Source organism: Lepus europaeus, chromosome 22 (assembly GCF_033115175.1).
Source record: "Lepus europaeus isolate LE1 chromosome 22, mLepTim1.pri, whole genome shotgun sequence".
NCBI lineage: Eukaryota > Metazoa > Chordata > Mammalia > Lagomorpha > Leporidae > Lepus > Lepus europaeus.
In genome coordinates, this window is record NC_084848.1 from 35,760,466 (window position 1) to 35,787,154 (window position 26,689).

Here is a 26,689-nt window from a genome sequence, read left to right on the forward strand (position 1 = left end):
CAGGCCACAGCAGAGAGCTGGCCTGGAAGAGGGGCAACCGGGATAGAATCCGGCGCCCCAACCGGTACTAGAACCCGGTGTGCCAGCGCCGCAAGGCGGAGGATTAGCCTGTTAAGCCACGGCGCTGGCCAAGGGAAATGATTTAAAGATGACAATAAAGATGGGGAAAATTATGAGAAGTGAAAGATTAAATAAAAGCTCCTAGAAAAAAATTAATCTACAAAAACTAGTCTGTCAAATGAGAATAAAGAAGGAGGCCTGTGAAAGAATACTGTACTATAAAGAGAAGTTCCACTCTTAATTTGCTAGAAAGAAATCTCTATCACCCCCACATTCTGGAGCATCTGATACTGATGGAACAAAGACAATATCCAAGTAAACTCAGACTGTGCACTTGACATAGTTTGTAGCTAAAGCAATAATCAACAAAACAGGTTCAATTGTGTCTGTTTGTAAGAAATAAAAAAATAAAAACCTCAACAGGTGGCTATGTATACAAAGAAAATTATGCAGGTGCCAGTGATTATGTAAGATGCAAGATAACCTAGCAGATACAGCATAAAATGTAATGCTATTTCAAAGTAAAAGTCATGTGACTTTGAAAGTCACTGTATCATCTTTAAAGATGAAATGTCACCTCAGTAGAATCCTCTGAGGAACAGTAATACTTCCTAAATAAATACACTATTTCTGGGTTAAGGGACACTGTCTAAAGAGAAAAGGTTTTTAATTTTTAAAAAAGAAAAAGTTGATTTATTAACAAAGCTATTTCAATATTACTGTGGAAAATGGCTTACCTTCCTTCCCCTAGATGCTAAGAAGCTGACCACCACAGGATATTTCCCAAGGAACAGATTATTGCTTGAATCTGCACCACTAAAATTATTAGCTGTTCAAAATGAGATAAAAGGAAAGAGAAATGTTAGTTATTAGAAGCATACAAGTTCTTTGCTGTTAAAGCAAAACAGTGTATCTCACACGAAACCATTCAAATGAGAAATACAGCCCTAAATTTGACTCTCCAGGGACAGGTCCTTTGAAACAAAGCTTGGACAAGTAGCTCAAAATATTTAAACTCCTGATGACTAAATATAAATAATTTCATTTTAAAAAATAATATTTAGTTATTATCCTGCTTTAATATTTTTTCCTACAAAAGAACATGAAATTTTGTGTAATATAAAAAGGTCCCACAGTTAAAAACAGACAGGAGAGGCAGAATATACAAACAGCTTCAAGGACAAAAAAACATTTCACACCAGAACATATTTATAGTTCCTCATCTAGAATTCAACTAACATCCAACTGCGGCAATCAGCCAAGCTTAGCAAATTAAAATAACAGTAATTTTGACAGATCATCTTCCATAAATATTCAAATATGGACGTTTGTGTGCATGCAAGGGTCTCCACATGCCAATCAAAGTGCTTTGTTTAGGATCCTAAAATGGAGCACTTTTTTCACCCTTCTCTAGGAATCCCCTGAATCCTTTAACTTTCATTTTAACTTTCTCAACCCAGCTGATTAAGAAACTAATTACTTCTCTATCTATAGCCTGAATTCAAAACCTAAGTGTATTAAAAAAAAAAAAAAAAAAAAGGTAAGAGTAACATATGCACTAACAAACAAAAGGAAAGTATCTAGAACTTCCAAAAATCTAGGTTTGGAATGACGAAAGCAAAGATCTAGTAAGAGGGGAAAGATGCATGAGAGCTGTGAACCAAGGCAAATGAATGAAAGATGAACTTTTCATTAATGTGACCGGTTATGCCTTGATAAACTAAAATTCTGATGTAATGAGCAATTAACAATTTCATAATTTGAGATTTCTCACCGTTTCATTACAATTACCATTTGGGGCCAGCCCTATGGCACAGCAGGTCAAGCTTTCTTTCACCTGCAATGTCAGCATTCCATAAGAGTTCAGGCTGCTCCACTTACGACCAATTTCCCTGCTAATGTGCCTGGGAAAGCCATCAGAAGAGCGCACCTACATGGAAAACCTGGATGGAGTTCCAGGCTCCTAGCTTTGGTATGGCCTACCTCCGGTCATTGCAGTTGGAGTGAATCAATGAATAGAAATCTTTCTCTCTAGCTCTGCCTTTCAAATAAATAAATCTTAAAAAAATAAAAAAGAGGGAGCTGGCACTGTGGCGTAGTGGGTAACAGTCGCCACCCGCAGTTCCGGCATCCCATATGGGCACCAGTTCAAGTTCTGGCCACTCCACTTCCAATCCAGCTCTCTACTATGGCCTGGGAAAGCAGGAGAAGATGGCCCAAGTGCTTGGGGCCCTGCACCCACGTGGGAGACCCAGAAAAATCTCTTGCCTCCTGGCTTCAGATCAGCGTGCTCCAGCCGTTGTAGCCAGCTGAGGAGTGAACCAGAGGATGGAAGACCTCTCTCTGTCTCTCTGCCTCTCTTTTTCTCTCTGTGTAACTCTGACTTTCAAAGAAATAAATACATCTTTAAAAAAATTTTAAAAAAAGAAAGACTACCATTTACTTGATTCAAGAAAAGACCCTATGTCTTGATAACATAGTTTAAGTACATAAAACTGTCAAAAGTGGGGAAATATTATGAGTATGAAATTCAAACCACACATACTCTTTGAAACATACAGATATCCCTATCAAGAACAATTAATAATTAAGAGCAATGATGACTTTTAATAAAAAGCAAGTTATCTGATGCATGAACTTGCTAACTGGTCTATCCTCCATTAATCAGTTTCTCTTAAACATGTACACAATTAGTACAAATTCTCAGATCTTTCAGGAAAATTACAAGTGACAGGCATGAATCTGCATTCAAGATAGCATTAAATTGGGGAAGAAAACTCAGCCTATTCAGAGGCTTCAATGCTCACTGCTGGAAATATTTCTAGACGCATGGACAAACATGTTTTAAAAACTCATACTTCATGATTACTCGCAACTCAACCAACCCAACCCAGGTCCAACAGTGTATCCAAGCCTAACCAGTGCTTCCCAGGCTAGAAAAATGAGGAGAAAAGTCTCGTTTAGTGGTGTCAGCTTCTCCTGGGAGCTCCTTAGAAATGTAGAATCTCAGGCCCTACCCATGGACATACCAAATCAGAATCTGCATTTTAACAAGATTCCAAATGATACATATACTCATTAAAATTTGAGAAGTTTGGAGGAGGGAGGATGACAGAGAGAGTATCATATTCTATTCAAACCCTGGTTCCCAACACAAGCCACTGTTGGGCCAATAGGCAGTCAATTCTTAATCTCTGGTTTTCTGCGTCATTAGTCTGTCACAGTTTTTATATTTTAAATACGGGTCCTGAAAGACTAAGCAGTCTCAAAAGCCAAAGAATGAGTGTGTAATGACTAAATCTCAGGTTCCAGGAAAAGATGTGACAGTTATCTCAGCACAAATGGTCTTGCCCAAAAGCATATCAGCTGGACACATTTTAGCTGCACACCACATAAAATGATGTTGCTGGTCAACAACAGACTTCTTACACAATGGTGTCTCATAAGATTACACTGCTCAGTGATGGTACAGTGTCAGTCTGCGTAAGTACATTCTGTGATAGTCATAAACAATAAAATCACCCAGTGATTCACTTCTCAAAACATTCCTATTGTTAAGACACATGTGACTATAATTAAAATATAGTTATTTTCTTTCCTTCCATATCCTCAGCACTAAGATGATTTGGGGTCCCAGTAGCTGGGAAACAGACCAAGCATCAAAGGTCTAAGCCATTACATAACTAGAAAAGGAGGTTATTAATGCTGGTTATTCAGCTATTATCTCTCAGCCCTAAATCCACCCTTTAATACTCCTCTCTGTAATGCTGGAAACAGAACTCTAAAAGCTACTTTTCTCTCGTGCCAAGGAACTTCCTCAAGAGTGAATATATTCGGCCGGCACCGTGGCTCACTTGGCTAATCCTCCACCTGCAGTGCCGAAACCCTGGGTTCTAGTCCCAGTTGGGGCACCGGTTCTGTCCTGGTTGCTCTTCTTCCAGTCCAGCTCTCTGCTGTGGCCCGGGAAGGCAGTGGAAGATGGCCCAAGTGCTTGGGCTCTGCACCCGCGTGGAAGACCAGGAGAAGCACCTGGCTCCTGGCTTCAGATCGATGCAGTGTGCCGGCCGTAGCAGCCATTTAGGGGGTGAACCAATGGAAGGAAGACCTTTCTCTCTGTCTCTCTCTCTCACTGTCTAACTGCCTGTCCAAAAAAAAAAAAAAAAAGTGAGTATATGCTTTTTTCCAGTCAGCATTGTCCTCATTTCGGGTTTCCATACCAGCAGCAGCAGCAGTTACTGACAAACACCAGCTTTGTCTGGTATTCCTAGCGGTATCCTTTAGAGCTCCAGTAGCAGCCAGGCAGTACCGCTCAGGGGCTCTAAATCCCAGCACTGTGGTGCCCTACTCCAGTTTCTTCAATCCTTCAGCCACAGGCATGGATGGTGGCTGCAACTATTGACTTGGTGTTTCACCAGTGCTCCCCTTCCACTTTTAGAGGTTTTCAATATCTGTAGGACACACCCTTTATATTCAATTTTTTAAAGATTTATTTATTTATTTGAAAGAGTTACAGAAAGAGGGAGAGACAGAGAGATCTTCCATCCACTGGTTCATTCCTCAAATGGCTGCAATGCCTAGGGCCCGGCCAGGCGGAAGTCAGGAGCTAGGAGTTTCTTCCAGGTCTCCCACAAGTACTTGGGCCATCTTCTGCTGCTCTTCCCAGGAATTTAGCGTAGCTGGATTGGAAGTAGAGCAGTAGAGACACAAACCAGCACTCATACCAGATGCCGGTATTGCAGGCGGCAGTTTTACCCACTACACCACAACACAAGCCCCTCCCCTTTTTTTGGCTAAAATATCCAGTGTGAATTGTTTTCCTAACAATCCATGGGGGCTAAATGTAATACAATTCTACATGATCTTGATCACTTTGGGAAACTGTTTCCCAAAAAAAACATGATATTCCATAAAAGAATTTCACTGTCTCTCCCCAAAAATAGGTACAAGATGAGAAATAGATACAAAATGTACAGTTGATAAAGAGGAAACACAATCTAAGAAAGTGAGTTACTGAAACAAATATGATAGAAAATAAATTTAAACTCTTAAAACAAAGACCAATAAAAATTCTGAAACAAATTTTCTACTTTAAGCAATAAAAATCATAGAATTGTAGAAGCTGAAGGAATTCTGCCACTCAGTTTTCTTAAAGCAGTTTTATATCTAAATGAGGTTATTGCACTTTAAGAAAGCTGTTGAGAAATTAGGAAAATTCCATCAAAGATTGCACAACTGATGAAAGGGGAACAGGAATAGGATCCACTAAGAAAGGTACAAGGAGTCAAACTTTTAGTCCAGCCTAGTGAAAAGAAAACATCAGGCCAACATTTTAGCTGCCTTGCAGTGCGAGTTCTGACAAGTAGACCTTCACACCTCTACAGGAAATGAGTTCAAAAGAAAGGTGACAAAGTTAATGAAGACATAAAAGGGAGCTTCTTAGCTTACTGACTCTCCTTCTTACTGGCTCTTAATGCTGGCTTCAAGTGAAAATGGCCGGGGCCAGTTCCTTGGCATAGTGGGATGTATGCAACGCCAGCAACCCATATGGGTGTCAGTTCCAATCCTGGCTGCTCTACTTCCAATCCAGTTCCCTGCAAATGACCTGGGAAAGCAGTGGAAGATGGCCGAAGTGCTTGGACCCTGAAGCCACAATGGGGGACCCAGAAGAAGTTCCTGGCTCCTGGCTCTGGTCTGGACATTATAGCCATTTGGTGAGTGAACCAGTGGATGGAGGATCTTTAGTTCTCAGTCTCTCCTCTCTCTGTCTGCCTTTCAAATGAAACAAATAAGTCTTAAAAAAAAAAAAAAAAAAAAGTGAGACTGGTCTAGGATGCTTTTATCAAAAATAAAAAATGATGATGATGATGTCCAGAATCCCAATACCAGAGTTCAGATTTAACTGGTTTATGACAGAGCTCATCACAATTTTATTTTTTTAATTTAAGGTATACAAATTTCATGTCTGTCATATACACAGATTTAGAAATGGAGTGACACTCCCCACCTTAGCCTCCCTCCCGCTATGTTCCCACTCTTCTTCCTCCTCCCTCTCCTATTCCCACTCTTAATTTTTACAAAAGCTCTATTTTCAACTTACTTTATACTCAAAATATTAATCCTACACTAAGTAAAGAGTTCAGCAAATAGTATGAAGAAAAAAACTGTTCCTCAACAGGAGAAACAAGGGCTACAAATGATCATCGAATCTCAAAACATCATTTTCACTCCGACATATTACATTTTAGGTACTCTACTAGTTAACACAGATCAGGGAAAACATATGGTATCTTGTCTTTCTGGAACTGGCTTATTTCACTAAATATAATGGTTTCCAGTTGCATCCATTTTGTTGAAAAAGACAAGATTTCTCTTTTTCTCATCACTGAGTAGTATTCCACAATGTATATAAATAATTTCTTTATCCAGGGTCCAGTTGATGGACATCTGGGTTGATTCCATGTCTTAGCTACTGTGAATTGAGCTGCAGTGAACAAAGGGGTAGAGATAACTCTTGTATATGCTGATTTAACTTCAATGGCTGCACCCGTTTACATTCCTACCAACAGTGGATTAGGGTACCTTTCCCCTCACATCCTCACCAGCATTTGTTGTTTGTTGATTTCTGTATGAAAGCCATTCTAATTGGAGTGAGGTAAAATCGCATTGTGGTTTTGATTTGCATGTCCCTGATGGCTAGTGAACCTGAGGTCTTTTTTCATGGTTGTTGGCCATTTGTATTTCATCCTTTGAAAAATGCCTATTCAAAACTGATGCAATCTTTACTTAATATATACTAAATTAATCTTTTGTATATAAAGATAATTGAAAATGAATCTTGATGTGAATGGAATGGGAGAGGGAGCGGAAGATGGGAGGGGCACGAGTGGGAGGGAAATTAAGGGGCGGGGGTGAAGCCACTGTAATCCATAAACTGTACTTTGGAAATTTATACTTACTAAATAAAAATTTTTTAAAAATGCCTATTCATATCCTTACCCCATGTCTAACTGGATTGTTCGTTTTGTTGTTGCATTTCTTGAATTCTTTATAGATTCTGGAAATTAATCCTTTATCAGCTGAATAGTTTGTAAATATTTTCTCCCATTCTGTCGGCTACCTCTTCACTTTGCTGAGTGCTTCTTTTGCAGTGCAGAAGATTCTCAACTTGATTAAAGCCATTTGTCGATTTTGGCTTTGATTGCCTGTGCTTCTGGGGGTCTTTTCCAAGAAGTCTTTGCCTATTCCAATGTCTTACAGAGTTTACCAAATGTCCTCTAGTAATTTTATGGTTTTGGGTCATAGATTTAGGTCCTTGATCCAAATTTGAGTGGATATTTGTGTAAGTTGTAACACAGGGGTCTTATTTTATATTTCTGCATATGGAGATCCAGTTTTCCCAGCACTATTTGTTGAAGAAACTGTCCTTGCTCCAGGGATTGATTTTAGCTCCTTTGTCTACGATAAGTTGGTTATAGACATGTGGATTTATTTCAGGAGTTTCTATTCTGCTCCACTGGTCTATACACTTATTTTCTTGGCAGTACCAGGCTGTTTTGATCATAACTACCCTGTAGTATGTCTTGAAATCTGGTATTATGATGCCTCTGACTTTGTTTTTGTTGTCTAGGATTGTTTTAGCTATTCAGGATCTCTTGTGTTTCCATATGAATTTTAGCATCATTTTTTCTAGATCTGAGAAGAATGTCCTTGGTATTTTGACTGGAATCACATTGAATCTGTAAATTGCTATTGGTAGTATGGACATTTTGATAATATTAAATCTTCCTATCCACGGACATAGAAAATTTTACCAATTTTTTTGTGTCTTCTTCTATGTTTTCTTTAATGTTTTACAATTTTGTAATTTTCATCATAAAGATCTTTGACGTCCTTGGTTCAATTTATTCTAAGGTATTTGATGTTTTTTGTAGCTACTGTCAATGGGATTTATCTTAGAAGTTCTTTCTCAGTCATGGCATTATCTGTGTATACAAAGACTATTGATTTTTGTTTGTTAATTTTAAAACCTGTCATTTTACCAAACTCTTTTATTAGTTCCAAGAGTCTCTTAGAAGTCTTTTGGTTACCCTATACAAAGAATCATGTCATATGGGTGCTAGTTTGAGTCCTGACTGCTCCTCTTCCAATCCAGCCCTCTCTGCTATGGCCTGGAAAAGCAGTAGAAGATGACTTAAGTTCTTGGGCCCTCGCACCCACATGGGAGACCTGGAAGAAACTCCTAGTTCCTGGCTTAGGATCTGCAAAGCTCCTGCTGTTGTGGCCATCTATGTATGGAAGATTCTATCTCTGTCTCTGACTCTTTGCAACTCTGCCTTTCAAATAAATAGAAATAAACCTTTAGAAAAAAAAAAAAAACTAAAAATAAACTACATATAAACAAGATCCCCAAGCAATCATCATGCACACTAAAGTTCAAAAAATGTTATTCTATAATAATTTTAAAGGGGCGTGTATGTAAGAGAGAGGGATAAAAGGAGGAATAGAGAAGAATATATGTAGTGTGTGTGTGTGTGTGTGTGTGTGAAACTCAAGTCTAAAAATAACTTTTTAATTGGATTCTTCTGAAGTTTTAACTAACAAATATTTTTATACTTAGTCTGCTAGAGCTTACTGAGACTACTGTTTTAGAAATAATAATAATAAATAAAATGAATAATAATTACTCAACACATACATGTCACAACATTATTCTTTATCTATACATCAATTTAATCTTCAACACATATTCATAAAGTAGACATTTTCTAATTCCTATTTTACAAATAAGATGAGACATTACACAAATAACTTATTCTAGGTCACACACCTATTAAGTAACAAGCATTAGACTTGAATTCAGATAGCATGTTCAAGAATCTCTACTCAGGGGGCGGCGCTGTGGCACAGGGCATTAACGCTCTGGCCTGAAGCACCAGCAACCATATGGCAGCAGGTTCAAGACATGGCTGCTCTACTTCCTATCCAGCTCTCTGCTATGGTCTGGGAAAGCAGTAGAAGATGGCCCAAGTCCTTGGGGCCCTGTACCCACATGGGAGACCCGGAAGAATCTCCTGGCTCCCAGCTTCAGATCGGCACAGCTCCAGCTGTTGCGGCCAATTGGGGAGTGAACCAGCAGATGGAAGACTCCTGTCTGTCTGTCTCTCTCTCTCTCTCTCTCTCTCTCTCTCTGCCTCTCCTCTCTCTGTGTAACTCTGACTTTCAAATAAATAAATAATCTTAAAAATAAAAAAAAAAAAGAATCTATACTCATAACCACAAAATAATGCTGTTTACCAATACCATCCTAAAAAATTCTGAAAACAGAATGTTTTAGGGGAAAAGTTTAATTATTGGTATTAAAAACAATGTAAGACTGAAGAAAAAAACAGTGTGCTTTTCTCTAGTTTAAAAAAAAATATGAAAACTCCAGAGTTCTAACAGTGACATAACTGTACCAGCACTTTTATGCTCTGTAGCCCACACTTGAAACCCAGAGGAACAAGGCAGAAAGGACAGTAAACTCAGAGGCTCCTCAGAACTTCACCATCATCAATATTTTGGGGTGAATGATAAACATCAATATTGCATGCACAAGGCCATCATATAGAGGAAAAATTTTGGCAATAACCATTTTGTTTTCTATATTTGTTAAGCAATTAAAACCTCACTTTATGTTTCCCCAAAGCCTCTTTAATTTGCCCCTATAACTACTTCTCCTGCCACCCTCAAAAAAGTAAAGTGCACACAGCTATAATTATTTTTCACAATGAAAGAGGAATAATGTGAATTTAGTCTGATTTTTCTCTCTGTATCCTATGTTCCCAACTTCTTCCATCTATTGTTACAGAAGCAAAAATCTTAGTTCCAGAAGTACCCAACGATTACTTCTGAAAATGTTGTGGAAGACTTTAAAGGAAAGGTCTGACAGAGGCAGTCAGTAAATCTCCTAATAAAATTTTTGATAATTCATGTGAATTCTAAATACCATGACAGAAAGTCAAAGTTCCAGGTATAAATAAAAATCATTGTACTGGCAAATAAATTGAGTTTAAAATATATAAAATTATATTGTTTTTAAAGCATTTCTAAGATATTTTAGCTTCATTCAATCCAAGAATGGTCCTAAAAAAGGGAGAAGTGTACAATACCGTTTTAATGACGACAAAGCCCTGGTGACCTAGTTTCTCAGAATGAACAAAACTAGAAACTAACAATAGAGCTGCTTAGCACATAACAATTATCAAAGTAGATGCTAGAACCAAAAAGACTTTGGATCTACAGACACAAATGTAAAGAATCACTGAGAAGTAGTCCTCCAAACACCTCAATTTAAAACTATGACTTGAAGTAACTGAGTGAGATTGTACCTGAGGACTCTAAGAAAGATAAGGTCCATGTGAAGCACTGTAAGAAGAGAACTTTTTTCCTAAGTAGTAGCAAGGCTTCTCAGGAAGCCCAAACAGCTAAAACCCAAAGGAAGTGTGTTCTTAGGGGATAAGGCACAGGAGAAAAGCAGTCTAAGCATAGCAGCTATAGCTCTTTCATTAACTTATATGACTAATAAAATGACCCAAAGCAAAACTCCTTGAAAATTTCTATCACTTTTAAAAATTATTCAAATTAGATATGTAAGATATTTTTCCCTTTTAGTTAACACTAGAAAATCGTCACTCCTTTTCCCTCTTTACTTGGCTTCATAATAGCACCTCCTCAAGCCACCCTCCTTTCCCATCTGATTCAGGGAGACTACAGTATTTGAATACTTGAGTAAAATAAATTTATGGAAAAAATGAAAAAAAAACTAATAAGTGATATTTACTAAATACAACTTAAATGAATAACTATCACCAACTCTTCTGTCCTTACAATATGGAAATACCATATTTAACATACCATACATAAAAGCCTTAATGGAAAAATTAACTACCTTTCATCAATAAAATGGGGAATTTATTACAGCAAAGAACAACTATTTAAAAAATCAATAGGCTCATTTTTAGTCATCAGTAACACTAAATTAAAAAGATGATTCTCCAACTCATAGTGAATAATAATTATGATTAAGCTTGTAAAAATGCAGCATCTAAGGCTCCAAGACTAGAGGCTCTGATTCAGAGACTGGTTTCTGAGGACAAACCCAAAACTCCACATTCAGTAAGTTTTCTTAGTAACGGCCACATATATCAACCCTAAATTACATTCTAATAAATAGTTGACCTTCAAACCTCTGTGAACTTCCAGATCAATCATTTTGGTCTGATCAGAATGATCATTCCCATCTCTCATCTCAGCCTCACCGCTAATGAAACTACACACTTGATACTAACACAGAAAAAGTAATACCAACCAGTTTCTGGACATACATTACCAATGGTCATGAACTTTTACTATATTATTATTAATTTATAATTAAATTATATACTACATGCAGCACAGTGTCTCACTGGAACAAAATATGATCCATAAAAGTAGCTGCTATTTTCAATAAACTTTATGACAACTCAAAGAGGTGGTTGCTATCATTTCCAACTCACAGTTGAGGAAATTTTAGGTTTAGTAAATTGACCTCAGTCAAAGGTATAGAGTAAAGGGACAGAGACAGGATTCATGACAATCTATGTGACTCCAAAACCTGGACTGCCTGTTGTAATCTAGGCTAACTTCCTGAGCCAGCAAAACAACAACAGTGGGTGCAAAACAATTCCACAGGGGCAGGCACTGTGATGTACCTGGTTAAGCCCTGACTTGGTACACCCACATCCCGTAACTCATGCCAGTTTATGTCCAGGCTACTGCACTTCTGAGCCAGCTCCCTGCTAACATGCCTGGGAAAGCAGCAGATGATGTCCCAAGTACTTCGGTCCCTGCCTCCTACATGAGAATCAAGATGGAGTTTCTGGGTCTTGACTTTAGCCTGTCCCGGGTATGGCTGTTGTGGCCATTTGGACAGTGAACCAGAAGATGAAGATTCTCTCTCTCTCTGCCTTTCAAATAAACAAATATTTTAAAATAATAACATTCCACAGTCATAAACACCTTTCAGAAGAATTTTCCTGAGTCATCTCCAGGTCAGTCAAGGCCTAAACACATTCTCACACACATTCCTAAATGACTAAAAGAACAGGCATAAGAATATGATGGGTTGCTAACCATGTTTAATGATCCACAGCACTTTAGAATTGCAGAATATACTATATGTAATGATAAAAAAATTTATATAGTTTACCTATTATGTAATTCTAAAGTAGTTAAAATATAGTCAGAAATCACTCAGTGTAAACTGTCTCATTCATATATATCACATGTAATATATAAAAAATTTTTTAAAATTAACTCCTTTTCATCAAAAAAAAAAAAAAGGGGAAGTTTATTACAGCAAAGAAAAACAACTATTTAAAAATCAATAATGGGGCCAGCACTATAGAACAGTGAGTGAAGCTGCCGCCTGCAGTGCTGGCATCCCATGAGGATATCAGTTCGAGTCCCAGCTGCTCCACTTCCCATCCAGCTCTCTGCTATGGCCTGAGAAAGCAGAAAAAGATAGCCCAAGTCCTTGGGCCCCTGCACCGTGTGGGAGACCTGGAAGAACCTCTTGGTTCCTGGCTTCAGATCAGCCTAGCTCCAGCCATTGCAGCCATTTGGGAAGTGAACCAGCAGGTGGAATATCTCTCTCTGCTTCTGCCTCTATGTAACTCTGCCTTTCAAATAAAATAAATCTTTAAAAAAAAAAAAAAAAGATTCTCATCCAACTTCATAATGAATGATAATTGAAAAAAAAAAAAAAAAAAACATTCTCCTGGCTCTCTACTTCTAAGAAGCTGCAAGTGGGTCAATTCAGAACAGTTAAGACTTCTGTATCTCATTCACACAAAGGATAGACATAATCAATATGGTATTTAAAGTTCTATATTTAACATGATATTTTCCATTAAAAAATTTGCAAAATCAGATTATACTCCTAGTGATTAATTTTTATATGTGAATTATTTTTAAAAACACTCTAATTTTTCTCAAAACATGTTTTTTCCATCATCTTAAGTTCCTCCTAGTTGGCTGGGTTTGTTTCTTCTTCCAACTATATTTCTACTTTGTCTATTCCCACCACCTGATCCCAAAATGGTAATCACTGATTTCCACAAACCTCCTTTACTCCTATTAGAACCAATACTACATTCACAAAAATGAAAACACAATTAGTCATTGAAAAATATTGTATTTATAAACTGAAATAGTACCAAAGGTACAAATTTTGGAAATAGAAATGATTAATGATAAAAGTATATTATATAATTTGCTAAACTGCACAAAGAATTTGTATTTTAACCAGGAACAAGGCCAACAGCTGTTGCTTTGGTTTTATAAATCCTCTAAAATTATAGAATGTGCTTTAAGATTTTTTAATTAAATGTATTAAAATTAGGCTCTTACCCAAATAAAGTAGGATACACAGATGCAGAATTAGTTAAAATCAATTTTATTTTTTTCTTTTTCTTTTTAGTTTTAAGTGTGAATAGAAGAACATTTAAAATTACATGTGTGGTTTGCATTATATTCCTATTGGACAGTGCTAGCCTATAAATTAATGATCCTAAGCTTTTACTAAACTATTCCTGTATTAACCTTTCATGTTTACATAGCATCATATAATCTTATCATTACAATAGCTGAACCAACCTGACTTGCATTTGTCTTCTTCCAGGTTCCTCCCTTTCTGATATCTTCATTTAACCTTAAAATGTTGACTAAACTCTGGAATATTTCACCTCCCCACTTCCACCCTCCAACTCATACCCAAATTACTAGCCTTGAAATATGAACCTTTTATCTCTAATGACTATTACACTTACAGAAAAGAGGAAGACAATTTTTTCCAAAGAAGCCCCAGGTTATCACTAAGAAATAATATGTGGTAATGTTAAGGATTTGGTCTCTAGAATCAAATCTTCAGCATGAATTTTGCCTCCCACTGCAAATTACTGTACCTCAGTTTGTGTGTCTAATAGCAGGCATTATTATCATTTAATATTAAATTAATATTTCAGGGCCCAGCATTGTGGAACAGTGGGTAAAGCTGCTGCCTGGGACACTGGCATTCCACATAGGTTCCAGTTCATTTCCCAACTGATCCACTTCTAATCTAGCTCCCTGCTAACGTGCCTGGAAAAGCAGCAGAAGATGAAACAAGTGCTTGGGCCCCTCCCACCCACTTGGGAGACCTGGAAAAAGTTCCTGGCTTCTGACTTGGACCTGGCCCAGCTCTGGCTGTTGCAGCCATTTGGGAAGTGAACTAGCAGGTAGAAAATCTCTCTCTCTCTCTCTCTCTCTCTCTCTCTCTCTCTCTCTCTCTCTCCCCTTCCCTCCACAACTCTTTCAAATAAATAAATCTTTTTAAAAACTTAATATTTCAGTTAACTAGTATGAGAAGTCTTCAGATAGTTCACAGAAAAGTATCATGAAAAAACCACAGATGAATTTCAAAATTTTTTGCATCAAAATAAATGCATCTTTGAATTCTTTTCATGAATCTCTGAAGTACCCCCATATTTAGTGTTAAAGTATACACTTCCCATTGTGAAGAACTGCGAGATAATGAACTTCAGGGCTAGTAAGCATTAGCCAATATTGTTACCACTATTGCCTTCTTCAAAGTGCTTCCTGAACGTACCATCCGCCATATTCCTGGAAGCCCCATTAACAGAGATCATCTCCTTAACCAAGGCTGCAGCATTTCTGATAAAATGTAAAGAATATAGAACAACAGATGGAGGAGGAGGTCATGTGCAAAAACAAAAAACAAAACAAAACAAAAAACCTCCAACACCAGATTTTTGTATCACATAACACAAACCGTCTCAGTTTGAGAAGTAGCAAAGCTAAATTTGGCATCTGTAAAAAGTTTCTTCGCTGGGGATAAAACAGGTGTTTCTAAATTACCCCTTTAATTTTCTATGCCCTGTCGAGATACCTAACCCAGATGTTAAAATCTAGAACCTATTCCATTGGCAATATTCATCAAGTCTAAGAATTGTACATTCTTTGTGGCATTCATGCCTGTACACCTAAAAGATCAAAAAACCTCCTGTGTAGCTAATATAATAATCATGGAATTTAAATTTTTGCCATAGGGCAACTAAGGTTTAAAAAAAAAACCTGTCCACTCTCACCCAAGTCCCAAGTACTCAAACAGCAGACGATACATACGAAAAGCAAACCAAGTATTATATACTTAGAGCAAATTCAGGCAAGTAACTCTTTAGCTTCAATTAAAATATAGGTAAGCTGAACTTCTCACTACCATTTTCATAACCTGTCACATACATGGACAACTGCATTCCATTTTATTTATTTTCTCTTTCTCTGAAAGATAAGGATTTTATCTTCCTGAATTCTAAAATCTACAATATAGCTTCTGACATACTGGGTATTCAAATATTAACAATGGACTGAATCTATAACCGTAATATGGGGGAAAAAAATACTGCCTGTGAGGCACTTCAGTTTTTTAAAACACTTCCACATGATCTCATTTGATTGTCCCAATAATTTATGGTTAAGCATGTCAAAGATCTCATTTTTTTCACTAATGGACTGAGAATGACAAGTCTAAGTAGCTAATTCAAAATTATTTGTTCTTATATATCTTAATAAGTAAACTTTTAGTCTGAAACCTTGCTGGTAACAGGAAACAAAACCAGAACTTCACAGCACCACGCCACACCCCACCCCACACCACCCCATACCACACTACACCAGAGCTTCTCTCAAGAAAGAGTGGGGAGAGGAAAGATAGAGAATAAGGTAGTGAGGACAATAATGAGCTAAATCATTAACTTTTTTTCACATTTTGTTATTTCTTTCTTATTGTTAAAGTCTCACATTTTTATTTTTCTTGCTAAAAGCTTCATTTTGGTAAATTTCTTTCTTTTTCCTTAGATAATTAGTTATACCTCCATCATCAAAATTATGCCCCCCTCAAATTTTCCTTGCTATCTTCCCTCAAACCTATAATACATTTTTAAAGCTATGCAAGTTCAGAAATATAGTTTCCTTACACTGTCTTAATGAACGCCTATTATCAAATATGAACGCCTATTTGAATTCACCAGTCTTTTCTGAAATGTTTCCTGTCCAATTTTACCCTTTCAAAAATAACCTATTTATGTAAAAGTCCGCATTCTGCTGATATTCCCATTAGACTCAAAGGAGAAAAGGACCAGTAGTTTCTCTATAAATGCACTTGCAGTAGGCAATCATTCAACATTAGCTGTTATCCAAGATTATAAAAGTAAACTGGCTACCTATTGTCACTTCTGAGTTTGTACTTAGAATATTCTGATTTAATCAATGACTTTGGGCAATTCCCTCCATTTCCCTCAATCTGTTTCCTTGAATGTAATAGACTTTTGGAATTTAAGGTCTAAAGAATTCTTCAGTCTGGGGATTTAAGTTCAAACTGATTCACCCAATAGTTGATTTATCATTTTAATATATGCACTTTGTCTAACCTCCATACTATGTTCTACAAAAGTATTTCAAAAAGTTCATAGAAAATGGAATTAAAAGATCAGTGCAAAAAGATTTTGAAATACATGCAAACAAGCAGTCTTCAAAAAATTTATGAAAGAAAAAAAGACTTTTTAATTTTTAAAGTTCATGAAAAGTACATATTATGAAAAACTCAAAAAAAAACTATACATGGGTTTCAAAGAATTGTTGCACCAAGAGACATTTTTTTAATTTCAATTTTCCATGAACTTTTTGAAGCACTCCTTTAAACAGTTTTATACTATTTTACTTTGAACATGCTGCTAAGCAATTATAAGCATGTGTCACTTGGTATTCTAACTACTGAAAAGTGTTGAATCGTCAACTTTCTTAGATTTCAAATTTCTGTGTGTGTGCAATTCAACAAGTCTCTACAATTTTAAACCAGATTCTAAATAGACAAAAATGTAAAATTGTGGTTAGAATTCAAGTTATGTTATTATATCCTATGATCGATATTCAGCATAAATAGCACTTGTAAAAGAGACAGTGATTAGGAAAAAGAAACTGACCCCAAACCTTGCACTCAGCCACAGTTTTCTATAGTTTTTGATTTATGATCATGGATTTGGCTCCACAAATTAAAAGATTTGTCAAGTTTGCCATTAAATGAGGTTAAAGGCAATTTCCTATTAGGGTAAAACTTGAAAAAATCTTTTTAAAACACAGACACAAGCTTTTGTAGCTATTTCCAATAAATTTATAATGATATCAATATTAATTCAAACTTAGACTGAAAAGTATGACCCCTCTAAATAGTTTTAGCACATGACAAAAATTACTAAAAGGTTTGGAATACATGCATTATCTAAAAATTCAACGCAAACACAGGCTGACAAAAATCATTTGAATGTGCATAGACCATGAGAACTAAAAGGTTCCAGAAACCATAATAAAAAGCCACACGCAACCATCACATCTGCAAACAGTCAAACATATGGCACTCCAGTTTCGGGGAATATTGGGCTTACCAGAACTTTTACAGCTAAACTTGGGTTATTTGGGGTGGGGAAAGAGATGCGAAAGGGGAGTAAAAAACCTTTTAAAACCTCTATTTTGACTAAATCTGCAGCTGTAATTACAGCTGCTCTGAAGCTTTTCATGGAAAGGCTTAATTACATTAAAAAAGTGGGCTTAATTTATTTAATAATTTGACTTCTTCATTGCTAAAAGTTATTTTTAATTATATAACTTATTAATATTCTGTTGTTCTTACCCTGAAACTAATAGAAAAATATTGTTATTTAAATACAAGAAACTTTTTCAGTTTTGTTGGGCTGGGAGGGAGTTTGTTTCTTTGCAGTAAAAGTACACAAAAATTTCTATCTTTGCTACTAATACAGAAATTTATGTATTTCTTCTCCCTTGCCATGCCATCAATTTTCTATGATTATTAAAGAAGTTTATGACTCAAATAACTTACATACAGCAATAAACAACACATAGAACCCTTTTTCATATCATACCAAATGTATTCCCTAATAGTGTATTTACTCAAAAACCTTACATCAAGCATGAACATTAAGTTATACACATACATTTAAGATACATTTTTGGGGCCGGTGCTGTGGCATAAGTAGGCTAAGCCTCTGCCTGCTGTGCCAGCATCCCATGTGGTCCCTGCACTTGCATGAGGGACCCAGAGGAAGCTCCTGGCTCCTGGCTTCGGATCCACTCACCCCCAGCCACTGCAGCCATTGGGGAGTGAACCAGCAGATGAAAGACCTTTCTCTCTCTGTCTCATCCTCTCTCTGTCTGTAACTCTATCTCTCAAACAGATAAATAAATCTGTTTAAAAAATATATTTTTGTGTTACATTTTAGATATGGTTCACATCTCAGTTAATTCCCTGGATTATTCAAAAAAGGGATTCTTTTGGAACTTATTTTAAAATAACTGATACACTAATTTTTAAACTGCCTTCAATGGCTACAATTTTTAGTTGCATATTTTATTCCTATCTGCAAATAACAAGAATTTCTGGGGGCCAGTGCTGTGGCATAGCAGGTAAAGTCACCTTCTGCAATGCTGGCATCCCATATGGGCTCCAGTTCCTGTCCCAGCCTCTCCACTTCCAATCTACCTTCCTGCTAATGGCCTAGGGAGGGCAGCAGAAGATAGTCCAGTTATTTGGACCCCTTCCATCCACATGGGAAATCTAAATGAAGCTCCTGTCTCCTGGCTTTAGCTTGGCCCAGCACTGGCCATTATGGCCATTTGGGGAGTGACAGTGGATGGAAAATATCTCTGTCTTTATCTCTTCCTCTCTCTTTTTATAACTCTTTCAAATAAATAATAAAAAAAAAAAGAATTTCTACAAACACATCAAGAGTAGATGAACTTTCTTGGGAAGAAATGAAAAAGGATAAAGAATCTTTCAGATATCCCAAGATTTAAGATATGGGGAATAAAAAAGACATTTTCCCAGAAAATTAAAGAAAGCTAAGACAGTGAACATTTGCTTCCTGAACCAAATGTTGCCAGTGGAGAGCAATGAGATTTAAGGAGTAAAGTAATGTATTTTGAAGAGGTTCTTGCCAGTGACTTTTAGTTTCAGATAAATCTATTATTTAACATCCTCTGACTACCAAAAGGAGAAAGTAACATTACTAAATTGTTATGATACTTTGCTAAACAACAGCAAAACAAAAAAAATCATTAATAACATCATTTACAGAAAAATGCTAATATGTGACAGTACTAAAATATTGATTACATCTTACATATTTACTCTGACAGTCTCACAGTAAATCAAACATATTCTCCATAATCATGGTCAATAAACCCAAGCAAAAACAGAAAATATACTATTCTCCACATTTTTTTGCTGTTCAAGTTGGTTTAAGAAGTACAAGGTCGGGGCCAGGGCTGTGGCTTAGTGGGTAGGGCCGCCGCCTACAGTGCCAGCATCCCACATGGGCGCCAGTTCAAGTCCCGGCTGCTCCACGTCCAACCCAGCTCTTTGCTGTGGCCTGGGAAAGCAGTAGAAGATGGCCCAAATCCTCAGGCTCCTGTGCCTGTATGGGGGAGACCCAGAAGAAGCTCTTGAATCCTGGCTTCAGTCATTGCAGCCAGTTGGGAAATGGACCAGCAGGTGGAAGACCTCTCTCTCTCTCTGCCTCCCCTTCTCGCTCTGTGTTAACTCTTGACTTTCAAATAAATTAATGAATCTTAAAAAAAAAAAAAAAAAAAAAAAGGCCGGCGCCGCAGCTCACTAGGCTAATCCTACGCCTGCGGCACCGGTACTCCAGGTTCTAGTCCCGGTTGCGGCGCCAGTTCTGTCTCGGTTGCTCCTCTTCCAGTCCAGTTCTCTGCTGTGGCCCGGGAAGGCAGTGGAGGATGGTCCAAGCGCTTGGGTCCTGCACCCACATGGGAGACCAGGAGGAAGCACCTGGCTGGCTCCTGGCTTCAGATCGGCGCAGTGTGCCGGCCGTAGCAGCCATTTCAGGGATGAATCAACGGAAGACCTTTCTCTCTCTCTCTCTCTCTCTCTCTCTCTCTCTAACTCTGCCTGTCAAAAAAAAAAAAAGAAGAAGTAGTAGTAGTAGTAGTAGTAGTAGTAGTAGTAGTAGTACAAGGCCAGGCTGAAGTTGTAGTGTAGCAGTAAAGCCTCCACCTGCAAAGCCAGCACCCGGTGTGGGTGCCAGTTCATGTCCCAGCTGTTCCACTTCCAATCCAGCTCCCTGCCAATGGCCCAGGGAAAAGCAGTGGAAAATGGCCCAAGCACTTGGGCTTCTGTTACTCAGGTGGGAGACCCGGAAGGAGCTCATGGCTCCTGGCTTTGGCTTGGCCCAGCCCTGGCCATTGCCATCTAAGGAGTGAACCAGCAAGTAAAAGATCTCTGCCCTTCTCTCTCTTTCTATAACTCTTTCAAATAAATAAATAAATATTTTTTTTAAAAAAATGTACAAGGTCTATGGCAAGCTTGATTAGGAAGAATAAGAGATTTGCATCTTTTACTATATTCTGAAAAGTCTGGAAAATGTCCCAATACTAAAAAATGGAGGCCGGGGCCGACACTGCGGCATAGTGGGTAAAGCCGCTTCCCGCAGTATGAGCATCCCTTATGGGCACCAGTTCAAGTCCCAGCTAATCCATTTCTGGTCCAGCTCTCTGCTATGGCCTGAGAAAGCAGAAGATGGCACTGGTCCTTGGATCCCTGCACCTGCATGAGTGACCCGGAGGAAGCTCAGGGCTCCTGGCTTTGGATCAGCCCAGCTCCAGCCACTGCAGCCATCTGGAAGTGAATCAGCAGAGGGAAGACCTATCTCTCTCTCTCTCTTTCTCTCTCTCTGCCTCTGCTCCTCTGTAGCTGTGCCTTTCAAATAAATAAATCTTTTTTTAAAAAAGGTGGCCAAATATTCATGTTTTCCTAACATATAAACATGCCAATGTCTTCCACAAATGGCAACCGAGACAACCTGATATTTAAAATAAAGGCTAAGCAAGAGGAAAAATAGCATACAATAAGATTTTTATATTCAAAGAGGATATGGATAATTTAATTTCAAAGAGATTATATTTACAGGGAATGGGCTCATGTGTAGTCAAAGAGTACCTCATAAAGGCAAAGAAATCATACAAAACACAAATAACAACTCCCACAAACAATAAACACAAGAATGAATAATGTTACACAGCAGCTGCGAGAAGACAGAAGTGCATGAAAAACACGTAAGAGACCAGCTGATCCCTTCTTTCTCAAGCTGAGCTCTCTGAAAAGCACAGGTAAGCTCTGAAGGCCGGCTACATATACCACAGCCTGCACACCCAATGATCAAAAATGATCTCATTTGACTTGTACTAGAATCATCACAGAAGGATGAGGCAAAATGAAAAACTGCGATGAGGTTAAAGATGTGTCATCAACTAAAATAGCTACTGCAAGACCCTATTCAAATCTCCCTTCCAGCAATACCTACTTTGACACTTTTCATTATCACACATTACTATTTCCTCTTCTACCCTACCACAGAGCATACATACAGCAGGATCCAAAACACTGCAAAAGCAGGAAGCAAAGACTGAGAATTTTCCAGCACCACAAAATATTTAGTTTCTTGCCCTTTGAAGTTCCACAGAGACATTGCCTTCTGAACTCAAGAGCCAGGGGAGTCCAAAATCATGATCACGATAATAGCACCTTCTATTTGGAGGATAAGGAGATGGGAGTGGAGAGGAGGGGAAAGATTGCAAGGATCAATGGCACCCTGAAAAACTGAGAAGTTTACACGGGCCTTCTCATGCCCTTGCCCTCCACTTTTGTCTCTCTTCAATCCTGTTAAAAAAAAACTGCCCAATGGCTATTAATCTACAAGGTGAATTATCACCTCCTCCAAGAGCCATCTTTGACCAACTATTCACCAAACTAGCTGAATTTTGCCTGACCCACCCACTACTGCTAAATACCTATAAAAAAAAAAAAATCCTATCACCCTCTCCAAGTCAGAAGTGTTCTTCAGAGCTTTATGCTCAGCATTTTCTAACATAATCTTATGCTAACAGTGTTCTGACTGATTTTCTATCAAAATGAAAAGTTCTAGAACGTCAAAACAGCAAGCAATTTTCCTTCTTTTTTTATTCTGATGGGTTCGAAGGTAACTATGAGTGCTTTGACTATATACATACATATAATCACTAGAGAAGTATGCAATAGAAAATTAAGGCTTTCACTGATCACTTTAAAAAATAATAAAAGCAGACAGCGTTGCGGCACAGAAGATGAAGTCGCCACCCACAATGCCGGCATCCCATATTAGACTGCCAGCTTGAGTCCTGGCTACAACTGGATGGAGTTCCAGCCTCTTGGCTTCAGCCCGGCCCAGTCCCAGCCATCGTAGCTATTTGGAGAAGAGAACCAGTGTGTGGAATATCTTTCTCTCTTTCTTTCTCTCTCTTTCTCTCTCCCCCTCCCCCTCTCCCTCTCCCTCTGCCTCTGCTTCTCCTTCTCCCTCTATATCACTCTGCCATTAAAATAAATAAAAATGTCTTTACATAAATAAATAAGACAAAGATAAGCACTTATTTAAGCATATAACTGTACTACTACAAGTTTTTGTATAAACGATTCTTTTTAATCCTCATTACAACAAATACTCTTAGGCTCATTCTATAGATGAGAAATCTAAAACTGAGTTTAAGAAACTTACCCAATTAGCAAGTAGCAAATACAGGATTTAAACATAGTTACCTCAGGTCACCCATTTCTACTCAACTAAAAGCACAGCCACACCGTGCTCACTCCAACTAGTATCTATTCTATAAGAAACACCCGTATTCTTTTGAGCTCCTTGTGTTTTGTTAGATCTACTTATTTGCTTTCCACAATCCTATGCCAAGCCTCCATGCTTAAAAAACTTTAACTCTGGCTGGCGCCGCGGCTCACTAGGCTAATCCTCCGCCTTGCGGCGCCGGCACACCGGGTTCTAGTCCCGGTCGGGGCACCGATCCTGTCCCGGTTGCCCCTCTTCCAGGCCAGCTCTCTGCTGTGGCCAGGGAGTGCAGTGGAGGATGGCCCAAGTCCTTGGGCCCTGCACCCCATGGGAGACCAGGATAAGCACCTGGCTCCTGCCATCGGATCAGCGCGGTGTGCCGTCCGCAGCGCGCCAGCCGCGGCGGCCATTGGAGGGTGAACCAACGGCAAAAGGAAGACCTTTCTCTCTGTCTCTCTCTCTCTCTCACTGTCCACTCTGCCTGTCAAAAAATTTAAAAAAATAAAAAATACAAAAAATTTTAAAAAAACTTTAACTCTGACTTTCAAATAAATAAAGAGATCTTAAAAAAAAAAAAAAAAACTTTTCTCGTTTCCAACTCTTCCAATACATTCACCAATGAAACTTAAGTATCTTCTGTTTCTCATCCAGTAACGTTGTATGTAACTTCACATTTCAAACAAGTATAACCGATTTCATCAGGATGTGTTCTCTGGAAACTTTAGTTTTTTCTCTACTCATATCACAGTTCAATAACTACACTCCATTAGTACACTCTATATTTTATATTTTAAGCAATTATAAATGACACTGGAAACAAAAACAGTTTTTAAACCTAGATATTACACATACCAAGTAACTTCTTTTATGAGAGAACAGAATTCATCTTATTAGGAAAAAAAAGCCTGTATAAATTTGTACATGATATATATTTGCATTCAGTTAGACCTAAAACAAAGAAATGTTAATTCTCAAACCAGAATTATATTCACCATCAAAAATAATGGAATTAAAAAGAAAAAAAATAAGAAGTTCAGGATATAGTAACCGGAAACCAGATTTGTCTTCTTCAGCTGAAACAACAAAAAACCCTAGATAAAATATAGGAAACAGTTCTCAAGGCACGACAACAGGGGCCAGCACTGTGGCGCAGCGGGTTAACACCCTGGCCTGAAGCGCCAGCATCCCATATGGGCACCGGTTCCAGTCCCGGCTGCTCCTCTTCTGATCCAACTCTCTGCTATGGCCTGGGAAAGCAGTAGAAGATGGCCCAAGTCCTTGGGCCCCTGCACCCATGTGGGAGAGCCAGAAGAAGCTCCTGGCTCCTCTCCTGGCTTCGGATCGGCGCAGCTCCAGCCATTGCAGCCAATTGGGGAGTGAACCAGCAGATGGAAGACCTCTCTCTCTCTCTCTCTGTCTCTCTCTCTCTCTCTCTCTCTCTCAGCCTCTCCTCTCTCTGTGTGACTATGACTTTAAAAAGAAAAAAAAAAAAAAAAGAAAGAAACGACATCAAGCAACAATGAATAGCAATTCCAGAGACAGGAGACAAACAATATAACCCTCTGATCAGCTCAGCGTACCACTTCAGAAACTTTTTGGGCTATGGCACAGGGGAAGGAAATCAAGTTGATGAGCTCACCTACGCTGATTCAACAGAAGAGCTGAGAGTCTGTGAAGGCCAAGTCAGAGATCCCAGAAGAAAGTTCCAGAGAAGTTACATGGAGAAAAAAGCCCAGAGATCTTCAAGAAGGCCTCTCAAATATTCAGCAGAACACTGATCAGCTCAATCATGTGAGAACCACTGGAGGTTGGGGAAAGAACCATCTGGAAGAATTCGAGAATAGTGCCTAACAAGCAGAGCCAGGACAGTGCCTGTTCTCACAGTCAGGCTGAAAATGCTCTTAATTCAAGGGCCATTAAGTAGAGAACTTAGGAAGGCCTTGCCTCAGTAGTAAGGGATAATTAGCCATGGACTGAGCATTGCTCTAGGCCTCTATCAAACTTAAAAAACAAAAAAGGCAGGGGAAGGGGACAAGCCTCAAACTGTCTCCAAATAACCACACCCCAGAGAAAAAGCACAAAAAATTTCTAATAACATGTAAATACCTAGCATCCAAAAAAGGTAAAATTCACAGTGTCTACCATCCAATTAAAGATTACCAGCCATGCAAAACAGCAGGAATACATGAATCACAATGAAGAAAACAACTGACTGAAACCAACCTAGAACACAGATACTAGAACTAGTAGGTAAGAACATCTTTAAAACATTTCTAATGTATTTCACATATTCGAAAAATTAAGTAGATAGATGGGGAGTACACAAAAAAGTCTACTTCAAACCTCTAGACGTGAAAAATGCAATGTCTGAGATGCAAAATACACTAGGCATTAACAACAAATTAGAAAATGCAAAAGAAAGAGTAGCAAACTCATAAAAAAACAAAACAACAGAAACTACCCAAAAACGAAAACACCGAGAGAAAAAAGAATCGGAAAAGATCATCACTGAACTGTAGGGCAACATCAAGCAGCCAAACATATCATAACCATGTGAGTCTATGTCAAGAACGTAGAGTTGGTTTAACATTTGAAATCAAGCAATGTAATCCACCATATCAACAAACTTTAAAAAAAAAAAAAAAAAAAGCATGAGATCACCTCAAAAGACATGCAGAAAAGGGATCTGACAAAATTCAACACTCATTCCTAATTTTTAAAACTATTTCTGCAAACTAGGAACTTCCTCAAAGGTATTCTGAAAAACCTACAGTTCACTTCACACTCGGAGCCAGCACTGTGGCACAGAAGTTAAGGGCACTACCTGTGACACAGCCACCCCATATGGGCACCAGTTCATCTCCTGGCTGCTCCACTTTCAATCCAGCTCCCTGCTAACAGAGCCTGTTAAAGCAGCAGAGGATGGCCCAAGTCCTAGGGCCGCTGCACCCATGCAGGAGATATGGAAGAGACTCCTAGCTCCTAGCTTCGGCCCAGCCCAGCCCCAGCCACTGCAGCCATTTGAAGAGTGAACCAGTGATGAAAGGTCAATCTCTCTCTCTATCCCCCACCCCCTATGTAACTCTGCCTCTCAAATAAATTAATAAAAATCTTTAAATATGTATATATATATATATGTGTATATGTATGTGTGTAGCTATATATACATATATATATATATATAGTAATATCACACTTAATTGTGGAAAAAAGGGATGCTTTCTCCCTATGATTAGAGCTATGATTGAGATGGCTGCTCTCACCATGTCTATTCAACTCTATACTAGAGGTTCTAGCCAATGATGTCTAGCAGGAAAAAGAAAAGCTATCAAGAGTAAAAGCAGAGGGGCTGGCGCTGTGGCTCATTGGGTTAACGCCCTGGCCTGAAGCACTGGCATCCCATATGGGCGCCAGTTCTAGTCCCAGCTGCTCCACTTCCAATCCAGCTCTCTGCTATGGCCTGGGAAAGCAGTAGAGGATGGCCCAAGTCCTTCGGCCCCTGCACCCATGTGGGAGACCTGGAAGAAGCTCCTGGCTCCTGGCTTCAGATCGGCACAGCTCTGGTCATTGAGGCCAATTGGGGAGTGAACTATCGGATGGAGGACTTCTCTCTCTCTGCCTCTCCTCTCTCTGTGTAACTATGACTTTCAAATAAATAAATAAAATCTTAAAAAAAAAAAAAGTGGAAGCAGAAGTAAAATTTTCTTTATTCACAGAAGACATGCTTATCTATGTTGAAAATCCAATGCAATCCACAAAAAGGCTACTAGGACCAATGAGTTAAGCAATACAGCAGTATAAATTGCCAGTATACAAAAATCATGTGCACTTTTATATATTAATAATTGGAAATTGATTTTAAATGTCATTTA

At 38.3% G+C, this 26,689-nt stretch overlaps 1 protein-coding gene across 6 annotated transcripts in view; it reads right to left on the reverse strand.

Moving 5' to 3' along the window:
* The window catches only part of FUT8 (fucosyltransferase 8), a 301,772-nt gene that overhangs the window by 196,916 nt on the left and 78,167 nt on the right, over positions 1-26,689 (reverse strand). For 4 of the 6 annotated variants that reach the window (XM_062181583.1, XM_062181584.1, XM_062181588.1 and 1 more), the window contains exon 3: positions 798-889. The exons of the other annotated variants lie outside the window; for them this stretch is intronic. The gene's annotated coding sequence lies outside the window, so the exon portion shown is untranslated. The remainder of the gene's footprint in view (positions 1-797; positions 890-26,689) is intronic. 6 annotated transcript variants of the gene reach the window in all.